This window comes from Dermochelys coriacea, chromosome 3 (genome assembly GCF_009764565.3).
Source record: "Dermochelys coriacea isolate rDerCor1 chromosome 3, rDerCor1.pri.v4, whole genome shotgun sequence".
NCBI lineage: Eukaryota > Metazoa > Chordata > Testudines > Dermochelyidae > Dermochelys > Dermochelys coriacea.
This window is the reverse complement of record NC_050070.1, coordinates 193,658,514-193,670,801: the sequence shown is the minus strand read 5'-3', so window position 1 is coordinate 193,670,801 and position 12,288 is coordinate 193,658,514. Positions and strand designations below refer to the sequence as shown.

General features: G+C 40.4%; 1 long non-coding RNA gene across 1 annotated transcript in view; it reads right to left on the bottom strand.

Moving 5' to 3' along the window:
- Positions 1-10,638, bottom strand: part of LOC122459564 — a 66,338-nt gene extending 55,700 nt beyond the window's left edge. The window contains exon 1 of the long non-coding RNA XR_006280347.1: positions 10,490-10,638. This is a non-coding gene — a long non-coding RNA (uncharacterized LOC122459564). The remainder of the gene's footprint in view (positions 1-10,489) is intronic.
- Positions 10,639-12,288: the final 1,650 nt, after the last annotated feature.

The window sequence follows — 12,288 nt, the reverse complement described above, 5'->3', positions numbered from 1 at the left end:
AACAAATCATTGCTTCTCACCTTCTCATCACCATGACTGAAGTCAAAAAGAAATGATAGTAATAGTGTATCAACCTATGTATAGCTGTATTAATTTCTTATAACTGATTTCTAAATTTGTTCACCATTTGAATTCAAAGATTTTAATGAACATGTACTAAATTTAAAGGGACACGACCCCAAATTGTGAGGGCTTTTGTTTACATGAATCATATTTAAATCTCTGAAGAATCCTTTGACTAATTAAAAATGGAGCCGATGGGGTTCAAAGTCCCACCTAAATTTATCCCTCAGCTAGAAAGTTTCTTGCTACAACACAGGACTTAACAGTGGAAGAGGAGGAGGTTAAATTGAAAGAACAAGGGAGGAATTCTCAGGACTTTCTCAGTGATGATAAGAAGGACTCTCATGAAAGAAAAGAAAATTTTAAGGCACCTTAATAAATACACCTCACTCTTTATGGATAAAGGATCAGGCAATAGAACAAGGAAATGGGCATGGTATAAGAACCTATACATAAATAGGATAGGTTAGAAAAGTCTATAATTAGAAGAGTTCTCCAGGTGTTTAGAAAAAGATGACAGATTTTTTGCTTCTACAGTTTTTCCCAGGTGGGGCTTATTTGGTTTAGCAACAAGTTTTGCAAACACTGATGATGGCAGTTACACAATTAATTTATTTCAATTTAATACTAACCTAGCCCACAAAAGAAACACTGCAGTATTTTCTTTGGCAGAAATTAGTACCTGTAAGACTTGCAGTGGATATATTATTTCTGTTAGGGCTTGCACTTTCTTCCTGATCCACTGCTGTAAAATCCAGAGGGACAGAACAGTGCAGCAAAATTATTTCAAGGATACAGTGTGACATAGGAAGAGTCAAACTTATTAAGTGTGAACAATATGACAAAAGTGAAAGCCATCTGAAAAATAAATGAAAAAAATTCATAATCATAGTGGAGATCTATTCTTATGTGTGTGTTGTTCAATGAATTCAGTAGTGCTTGATGAAGGGCATCAGATCGGACAGTCCTGGAGAAATTCTCTATCCATAAAACACGTGCAACACTGGAAGTGCATGCTTCTCTGTGCGAATCTGACCATATGCTTCAATCCTGAAGTCTAGGGGACCACATCTTGGGGCAACAGCCTCTATGTCCATTCAACCTTGGCATCTCCAAAAAGACTGCCAACAATGTTGCCCATTAGTGCCAGCTGTGGTGATGGTTTTGTAATGTGGACATCAGTAGTAAGCCGAGATCACTAACTCATTTTATACAGACTACCGAACAGCTGTCAGATGGCAATAACTTCCAATCACCACTGACATTTGAACCAGCAGTGAATATACCCTCTTAATAGGAGTTACATACGCATATGGAATAGAGAGACTTCATTGTTATGCATTTCCATGTAAACTGTGGCTTCCTCTTAATGTGATACAGACTCAATGGATAATGTATAGAGGTTATAAAACTAAAGCCCCCAAAATGCATTTTGCTAATAGGAGCTGTTTTTTTCAACTGTAAGCCATGAACATCTGACATGAAAATATTTGATTCAGGAAAAACTGAATACATTGAAGAAAAACAGAGTGACTGCATTTTAAGTGCTGGAGTGTAGTTTGAATATTAGTTCTTCAGCAAGCTGTTTAGCACTGCAGACTAAAAGTTCTCCTAAAGTGTACATGTCAATCAAAAACTATGCTTACTTTAAATAAATAAGCAGTGCCTTTTATCTTTCTCCTGGATGTCTCATCAAAAATGTTTTTTCTCTCTCTCTCTCTCTCTCTCTCTCTCACACACACACACACACACACACCCAAAACAGAGAACCTATTTCTCACTCTGAGATAGCCTGGAGCAGTAATACAGTAGGGTCAACATATAAAAAAGCTTGGTTGCTGTAATTTTTAAGAACATTTTTATCCCTTTATTGTTTAGAGCCTGTTTTCATTTATTAAATAATAAGACATGACAGACTGTGTGGAGGTGCTGATGGATGCATGTCTCGGGTGCACAGCAAGTCCCAGGGCACATCCAAAAGGTGGGTTAATCAGCACTACCACATCACCTGAAGTGTTATATTAAAATTATAATATGGACATTAATCAAAATATAGTAAAAATCTCTAAAAGAGCACTTCCAAGGTCCTGGACTATTGTACATCATTTTAAAGATAACTTTTCTTCCTTATGTATAACTATACAAAAAAAAAGACTTACATTAAAAGAACATTATTAATGCTGCAAAGTTAAGCACTCAAAAGTTAGATAATGCCAGAATTAAAGTTGCACGTGCAACCTTAATAGGTTGTATTTAATTTCTGAGATTTTTCAAAATGCAAACTGAAAAAACAGAAATTCCATTATGTGGCATCATATTGACACTCACAGGACATAAGCAGGGTTGGAACCTTTAGATCCACTGAAAAGATCTCTGCCACTTGAGCCAATGAAGCATATGATAGCAGTAGTGGGTTGTCATCCTCTGTGCGGACTAGCACTTAAAACTGATCCACTCTTTGCCCATCCATCCCAGTTGTCCCCCTGCAACCTGGCTCCTCCTCATCAGATCTGTCTCACCTCCCCCACACTTCCTTTACCACACTGGTTCCCTGTCCCAGTCTTCTATCCAGTCCCAGTCTGGTTCAAGAGGACTATTCATATGTATAAGTTAATCATATGCATAACAGCTTATAGGATGAGGGTCAATAAGGTTGCATACTAGTAAGGGGCTGGGGCTGAAAGGAGATAAAAACTGGGGGCCTCGTGTAGGTGAACACCTAAGCCTACAGCTCCAAGCCAGACAACAAAAGACAAAACATCCTTCCACCCTAAGCAGCCATAATAACAAGGCAGAGCTAGTTGCCATTCTATCATCGGATGCTGTTGCACAAGAGAGTTGGCAGGGGAAAAGAATATCAAAGCACACACAACAGGAGTTAACACTGCTTTAAGTATAATTAATACATGCAATTTTTAAGGCAGATCTTCCACAATTCTTGGTAGAGAGAGTATCATTTACTAGTTTCAGAGTAGCAGCCGTGTTAGTCTGTATTCGCAAAAAGAAAAGGAGTACTTCTGGCACCTTAGAGACTAACAAATTTATTAGAGCATAAGCTTTCGTGAGCTACAGCTCACTTCATCGGATGCATTTGGTGGAAAAAACAGAGGAGAGGTTTATATACACACACACAGAGAACATGAAACAATGGGTTTATCATACACACTGTAAGGAGAGTGATCACTTAAGATAAGCCATCACCAGCAGCAGGGGGGGGGGAAGGAGGAAAACCTTTCATGGTGACAAGCAGGTAGGCTAATTCCAGCAATTAACAAGAATATCAGAGGAACAGTGGGGGGTGGGGTGGGAGGGAGAAATACCATGGGGAAATAGTTTTACTTTGTGTAATGACTCATCCATTCCCAGTCTCTATTCAAGCCTAAGTTAATTGTATCCAGTTTGCAAATTAATTCCAATTCAGCAGTCTCTCATTGGAGTCTGTTTCTGAAGCTTTTTTGTTGAAGTATAGCCACTCTTAGGTCTGTGATCGAGTGACCAGAGAGATTGAAGTGTTCTCCAACTGGTTTTTGAATGTTATAATTCTTGACGTCTGATTTGTGTCCATTCATTCTTTTACGTAGAGACTGTCCAGTTTGGCCAATGTACATGGCAGAGGGGCATTGCTGGCACATGATGGCATATATCACATTGGTAGATGCGCAGGTGAACGAGCCTCTGATAGTGTGGCTGATGTGATTAGGCCCTATGATGGTATCCCCTGAATAGATATGTGGACAGAGTTGGCAACGGGCTTTGTTGCAAGGATAGGTTCCTGGGTTAGTGGTTCTGTTGTGTGGTGTGTGGTTGCTGGTGAGTATTTGCTTCAGATTGGGGGGCTGTCTGTAAGCAAGGACTGGTCTGTCTCCCAAGATCTGAGAGAGCGATGGCTCGTCCTTCAGGATAGGTTGTAGATCCTTGATGATGCGTTGGAGAGGTTTTAGTTGGGGGCTGAAGGTGATGGCTAGTGGCGTTCTGTTGTTTTCTTTGTTGGGCCTGTCCTGTAGTAGGTGACTTCTGGGTACTCTTCTGGCTCTGTCAATCTGTTTCTTCACTTCAGCAGGTGGGTATTGTAGTTGTAGGAATGCATGATAGAGATCTTGTAGGTGTTTGTCTCTGTCTGAGGGGTTGGAGCAAATGCGGTTATATCGTAGCGCTTGGCTGTAGACAATGGATCGAGTGGTATGATCTGGATGAAAGCTAGAGGCATGTAGGTAGGAATAGCGGTCAGTAGGTTTCCGATATAGGGTGGTGTTTATGTAACCATCGCTTATTAGCACCATAGTGTCCAGGAAGTGGATCTCTTGTGTGGACTGGTCCAGGCTGAGGTTGATGGTGGGATGGAAATTGTTGAAATCATGGTGGAATTCCTCAAGAGCTTCTTTTCCATGGGTCCAGATGATGAAGATGTCATCAATGTAGCGCAAGTAGAGTAGGGGCATTAGGGGATGAGAGCTGAGGAAGCGTTGTTCTAAGTCAGCCATAAAAATGTTGGCATACTGTGGGGCCATGCGGGTACCCATCGCAGTGCCGCTGATTTGAAGGTATACATTGTCACCAAATGTGAAATAGTTATGTGAAATGTAAAACTTATAGTATCAATCTGTAATAAGTGAACTGGGTATGATATTTCAAGGAAAGTCAGGACAAGCTTTATAACTAGGCTATTAATAAAAGCAAAAATATATGAATGATACTTAAGTTCCATCATGGGCAGAAAAAGTTATAATTTCAGGTATCCTCAGAATTTTTTCTAAGGTCCCAGTAAAGGTAATAGAATCCATCTCTCTCTCTTATAATTAACTTCATACATTTCTCAGCTATTACTGTGTAATGTTGTTTTAGAAACCCCACCCCCACCCCTAAGGCTTTGGGGGAGAGGGATGAGCTGAGGACTTGGCTTGAGAAATATGGCTAGAGTGGTTTTTTCCTTCCTTCCCAGTTTTGAGAAGGCTGCTTAGTTTATTTTTGTTTGTGTCCAGTTGGCCATATTTTTAATACATGGCAAAGGCAGTAGTGCCCTGGACAGGTAGTTTTTATAAAATTAAGATTTTTTTTCAAAAGAATTTCAAACGTGTGTCTAAAGCTAGGCATCTAAGGACTTGTGCACGTGGCACAGCAAAGTCTTCTAGAAGAGTGTGATTTGTAGAGTGCTCTAATGTGTTGAGCGCTAATTGCCCCATATAGACTACACTAGTGTACTCTACAAGGTACCTACTTCACATTAACATAGTCCTGTTAGAGCATGCCAGAAGGGTCTATAGGGGCAGTTAAAGCACAATATGTTAGGGCAGTCCACAAATCACACTGCTCTAGAGCACTTTGCCTTGCCTTGTAGACAGGTCCTAAATCTATCTATCCATCTTCTTATACAGCTCCCAACACTGTGGCATCTGATAGCTTCACAATTATTAACGTATTTATCCCCACAACACCCCCCATGGTAGAGAATTACTATTATCACCGTTTAATAGATGGGTAGCAGAGTCACTAAGAGATGAAGTGACTTGCTCAAGATCAAACATCAAGACTGTGGTAGAGTTCTGCATTGAACGCAGGTCTCCTGAATGCTAGGTCAGTGCTTTAACCATGTAACCATACTTCATTTCTCCAGGCACTTAAGTAAATGGCATGAGTTTTACAGGTGCTGCACACCATAGCTCCCACTAATTCCTGCTCAGGGAGAAGAATGACTCATAGAAACATAGGGCTCGTAGGGACCTCAAGAAGACATCAAGTCCAGCCCCCTTTACTGTGGCAGGGCCAAGTAAACAAAGACTATCCCTGATAGATGTTTGTTCAGCCTGTTTTTAAAGACGTCCCTTGGAATCCTATTCTAGACTTTAACTACCCTTATAGTTAGAAAGTATCCCCCAAAATCTAACCTAAATCTTCCTTGTTGCAGATTAAGCCCATTATTTCTTGTCCTTCCTTCAGTGGACCTGGAGAACAATTGATAATAGTCCTCATTTTACCAGCCCTTAACATATTTGAAAACTGTTATCAGATCTCCCCCTCAGCCATCTTGTCTCAAGAATAAACATGCCCCATTTTATTAATCTTTCCTCATAGGTCAGGTTTTCTAAAGAAAGAAGCAGAAAGGGAGGAAGAAAAATAGTTGTGCCAGTTTTTTCTATCCCTAGTTAAAAAAAAAAAAAAGCACAGGCTATTGTTTAGCTGCACACAGTTTTTAATTTGACCGTCCTTGGGGAAAAAAACCCTGTGTTTAAATTACAGAAGAGAAGGTCCTCAGTAGCAAAGTTTAGATCCAAATTTCTCCAATGTTTGGTGGCCCAGGTATCTCTAAATTTCAGGAATAAAAATTCTGAGAATGTAAATTGGCAAGTGAACTCCAGAAGATTCACCAATCTAGAAGTCCGGTGGTACCTTAAAGACTAACAGATTAATTTGGGCATAAGCTTTCAGGGATAACCCCCCCCACACACTTCTTCAGATGCATAGAGTGAAAATTTCAGAAGGAGGCATAAATACACTGGCACATGAAGAGAAGGGAGTTACCTTACAAGTGGAGAACCAGTGTTGACAAGGCCAATGCAGTGGCAGCTAAACAGTAGCCTGTGCACACATTTAGCTGCACACGTTAGTTTTTTTCAGTGGTATCCCAGCACATCAGGTGGCATCTTAAAGTGGGGGCAACCTGTCACAGTCACTGACTAAAGCAACATGACTTTCTAATAACACACCTCCAGAAAGTAACCATTTTTCCAGATCTTTCATACAGGCTTTCTTTTCCTTTTATCTGAAGTGGGACAACGTATATTATTTTAAATGCTGATGCAGGCAAATGCCATTTCTAAAATGGTATGTATTATACAACTGTTATAATACAATAATTTGCCATGGGGTAAGAGTGCTCACCGGTAGCCCTGTATCTGCATAATCTAGACATTTTCCTGGTTTGTAGCCTGTTTAGATTATGCAATCACACTTTATATTAGGTTCTATTTATAAATGGTTTATATAGAGTTAATACATGATTAATGGATGTTATATGCATATTAGAGATATGTATTTATTTTAGATGGTTCTAAGCACATCAGTGGAAGGTGATATAGATTATTAAAGGGACAGTTATAACAAGCCAATAGGTTACTAGTAACTATTAATTAAAACAGCTATTAACCATCTATTAACCATTTATAAACTATAAATAGAACATCAATATGAAGTGTGACTAATTAAGCATTTAGTACAAAATGTGTGAAAAACATCTATCCTGCTTATGGACTCTAGCAAGTGTTTATGAAATAATTTTGGTCTAACATGATTAGAAGAGATTTATAATCTGTCTCTACCCAGGAAATAACGTGGCAGTGACCAATTATCAACAAAGGTTGTGCATGGAGGGGGATGGGCATTTACAAATCCAGGCTGGGAAAAGAACAAAAGAGAAATTGGCACAAACAAGCCACCTCCTTTGGTTCATCGACACTCAGTGTGCAAGTTAGATCACCCCATTGCCTGTTGCTCACTAAGGAGGAAACTAATGGCAAGATGTGCATTGTTTTAAGAAACACAAAGCTCCTAGAGGGCTTCATAAAGTTCTTATGTGGCAGGCTAACCAACTTTGAAAACAATGAGTTCCCTAATGGATGAGGAGGGATGGTCCAGTTTTTAAGGAATTGGCCTGAAAGCTTCAATTTAAGTCCCTAATCTACCATTGTCTTCCTGTGATGATAGGCCAAGTCACTTAGTCTATCTGTGTCTGAGTTTCATGTTTATAAGATGGAGATAATAGCACTGTCCCACCTCACAGAGGTGTTGTGAAATTAAAGGCTGTGAAGATCTCAGATGATAGGTACATCTGCACCTGTTCCACAGGTGAGTGCTGCAACTGTTGCAGGGGGGTACAGAATGTGGAGAATTCATGGCAATAAGCTGTCTGTTCCACTACATGGAGTTTAACCTGCTACTAGATCTGCATAGGTTACTGAAGCCTTTTGAAATAATGACAGAAGGGACTGAGTTTCTCCTCTTGCAGTTAAAAAATGAAAAATACAACATTTTTGGTGTAGGGCATCTCTCTCCTGTCCCTGCCCCCAAAATTGAGCCTGATGGCTCTTGCAAGCTGACCCACTCTGTTTTGGATTCAGTTTTCAGCAACAGTTCATTCTCCCCAGGTCTCAGGCATGGAAAAACTGCCCTCTGCTAGTACTTCAGAGAGACACTGTCTCCCCTGACATTACTCCCTAAAAGCTGATGATCATATATGGAAGGAAGTTGAGTAGAGCAGAATCATACCTTTAGGGAAGCATTAGGTGGCCAACCAAGTAGTTTATAGCTACACTGCATCCATGTAAGCATCAAAGACTGCAGTGCCTAGTAATGCTACAAAACTACTGAGGGCTCCATGTAGGGTAGCCAGACATCCAGTTTTCGACTGGAAGACCCGGTCACAGACTCTGGCAGCTCCGGTCAGCGCCGCTGACGGGGCCATTAAAAGTCCGGTCGGCAGTGCTGTGGGTCTAAGGCAGGCTAGTCCCTACCTGTCCTGGTACCACGCTGCACCCTGGAAGTGGCCAGCAGGTCGGGCTCCTAGGCAAGGGGTCACAGGGCTCTGCATGCTGCCCCCACCCCAAGCAATAGCTCTGCACTCCCATTGGCTGGGAACTGCGACCAATGGGATCTGCGGGGTGGGGTGCCTGCAGGCGAGAGCAGCATGTGGAGCTTCCTGGTCCCCCCACCTAGGAGCCGGACCTGCTGGCCACTTCCGGGATGCAGGGTGGAGCAAGGACAGGCAGGGAGCCTGAGTTAGCACCCTCGCTGTGCCGCTGACCGGGAGCTGCCCGAGGTAAGCCCATGCCCCAACCCCCAGCCCCCCTAAACCCGGAGCCCCCTCCTGCACCCCAAGCCCCTCATCCCTTGCCCCACCCCAGAACCTGCACCCACAGCCTGTACCCCCTCCCACACACCAAGCCCCTGCCTCAACCTGCAGCTCCCTCCCACATTCCGAATCCCTTGGCCACAAACTCCCAACCTGGAGCCCCCTCCTGCATCCCAAACCCCTCATCCCCAGCCCCAGCCCAGAGTCCGCATCCCCAGCTGGAGCCCTCACCCCCTCTGGCACCCCAACCTCCTACCCCAGCCCAGTGAAAATGAGTGAAGATGGGGGAGAGACAGCCACCGAGGGAGGGGAATGTGGGGGGGGGTCGTGGAAGGGGCAGGGCTAGGGTGTTCGGTTTTGTCCAAATAGAAAGCTGGCAAGCCTAGCTCCATACATTGAATCTGGCCTTAAGGTTAGAGAGATAGCAGACTCAGGAAGATCAGAATGACTAGCCTGTTTTTGGACACTAATCTTATCCTATGTGGTAAAGCCAGTATTTTATAATAAAACTGATATGTGGACACTTGCTGTATCTTATTTTATTTTGCTAGAGAGACCATATTTTACTATAGTTATAGATATACAGTAGTATAAAACAATACAAGTTGTTCTATGAAAAAAGACAATATAATGTTTGAATCAAGTTCCCTGTCAGCAAAGTATATAACTCTATGGGTGCAATACTGACCTTACTGATTCAATCACAAAATTCAAGAGCCAGGATTTTACCCCTTGAATCTGAATGAGCTATTTGTCTGAATGTGACAGGTGCTTTAGAGATTCTTACGATAGATGAGAACAAACTTTACAAACACCATGAACTGCACCAATAGAATTTGCCTTAAACCTATATGTTTTTTTCTGATGGGGCTTTCAAACTCACCCTGGACTTTGGTGAAGTTTGTGTCCTATGCTTGAAGCAGGCAAAGCAGTAAGGGTTTCAAAAATCTACATAGTTAATAGCTATACAAATATTGTGTTATTCATCATTCTGATAAAGATGGGTACAAACTGAAGTTCCTAGCTAGATTAAACATATTTTTACAAAAGAAGTTAGAAGATTTTTCACAAAGTGAAATTGACATCAATTTTTTTCAAAATCTTATATAGCAGAATTACTCTGTCAAATCAACTTCAGACTCTCCCCCAGAAGTTATACGAAGTTAAGAGGATTTGGGGTGTTTTCTAATTTAGTTAGTCTGTGAAGGTCAAAATCAGATTTACAATGGAAACTGATCTATAACCTGAAGTCACTGTCATGCCTTTGTTAACTGGTCTAATTTAATTTGTTAGAAGATTTTGAAATACTTTACTTATCGTGTGTACATCTTCCCTCGTAAGCCTTAAAAACATAAACTTTTTCAGTTAAGGTTCTGTGCTCTTTTCCACAAGCATCTTAGACAAGAAGGTTTTTTCCACTCATATTTTCAATGCCCATGTTACATTATTTGGGTTTGATTATGAAACCCCTCTGGTCTTCCAATTCTACTTATTTTTATTTTATTTTAGATCCTTAAAATCTGTTCTTTGTCTCCTGTAAAAAATGTTCTAAAAGTTCTCAGACAGCATCCTATTAAAACTCACCTAACTTTACTATTCGTTCAGTCTCCTCCATTATTTATCCCTCTTGATTTTGAACTAGGACTCAGAACTTAGCAGCACAGCACTAAGATTTTATTGCTATTCCCTGGAACAGAGCCTTACCACAATTAGCCATGATCCAGCTGCTAGTATCAAGACAAGGGAACTCAAATTCCCTCCTCCTTGAGGCAATCACTCCACAGAGAAACCTTTCAACATCACAGACTCCCACTACTATATTTCTTAACTGAATAATCAGCCTCAGCTTCAGAGCTGATTTCTCAAAGTGCAGTAAGATACACATACAACTTTAATTAATTAGGAAAGTGTTTTTCCTTCATAAACCTGTTCAGCTTTACTGCATAAGAAGTTTCAACCCCCCTCACCGTCCCAAAAAAACCTTGGAAACTCAACTTTGCATAGGTTGAGACTGATGTAACAAGATGGCTCATGTAGAACAAGTTGTACATCATGACATTTTCTTTTAAAAGTGATTTTACTGTAAGAGTAAAACCTCACTAATGTCTGATAGATGCAATGTGAATAATCACATTTTGTGAACAAACACTACGGGGGGGTGGGGTGAGCAGGAATCAAGGAAATTGCATCATAAAATTCAAAGTGCTCATTGAATTTGACAGGTGTAGTTTAGTTTTAATTATGACAATACTTCAGAGTAGACTAGTAAATGAACTGTAGTATGAAATAATATAACCTCATTACAGTACTCTGCAGTGGTCACTAAGTGGTCAGTTAGAAGTGGGGAGAGACAGCAAGGTTTTTGGTGAGACTTTTCAGATTTGTGGATTGCCAGATTCTTTTGTAATTCTGCAAAATACTGTTATAGATAGACAGCAAAACAGCGTACTTCAACTCATTGCACTCTCTAGTTAATAATTTTTGCTTCTGACAGCATTTTGATATAGCTGCAAATTACAACCCTCCAAGATATGCTTGGGTTCAAATTAGGGCTTTTGATTCATCGCAGTTAACTCATGCAATTAACTCAAAAAAATTAACTGCAATTAATCGCACTATTAAACAATAGTATACTAATTGAAATTTATTACATATTTTGGATGTTTTTCTACATCTTCAAATATATTGATTTATGTTACAACACAGAATACAAAGTGTACAGTGCTCACTTTACATTATTATTTTATTACAAATATTTGCACTGTAAAAATGATAAAAGAAATAGTATTTTTCAATTCACCTCATACAAGTACTGTAGTGCAATCTCTTTACTGTGACAGTGCAACTTACAAACATAGGGTTTTTTGTTACATAACTGCACTCAAAAACAAAACAATGTAAAACTTTAGAGCCTACAAGTTTACACAGTCCTACTTCTTGTTCAGCCAATCACTAAGATAAACAAGTTTGTGCACATTTACAGGAGATACTGCTGACTGCTTCTTATTTATAATGTCACCTGAAAGTGAGAACAGGCGTTCGCAGGGCACTTTTGTGGCTGGCATTGCAAGGTATTTACGTGCTAGATATGCTAAACATTCATATGCCCCTGCATGCTTCGGCCACCATTCCAGAGAACATGCTTCCATGCTGATAATGCTCATAAAAAAAATGTATTAATTAAATTTGTGACTGAACTCCTTGGGAGAGAACTGTATGTCTCCTGTTCTGTTTTACCCACATCCTGCCATATATTTCATGTTATAGAAGTCTCGAATGATGACCCAGCACATATTCGTTTTAAAAACACTTTCACAGCAGATTTGACAAAATGCAAAGAAGATACCAATGTGAGATTTCTAAGGATAGATACAGCACTTAAC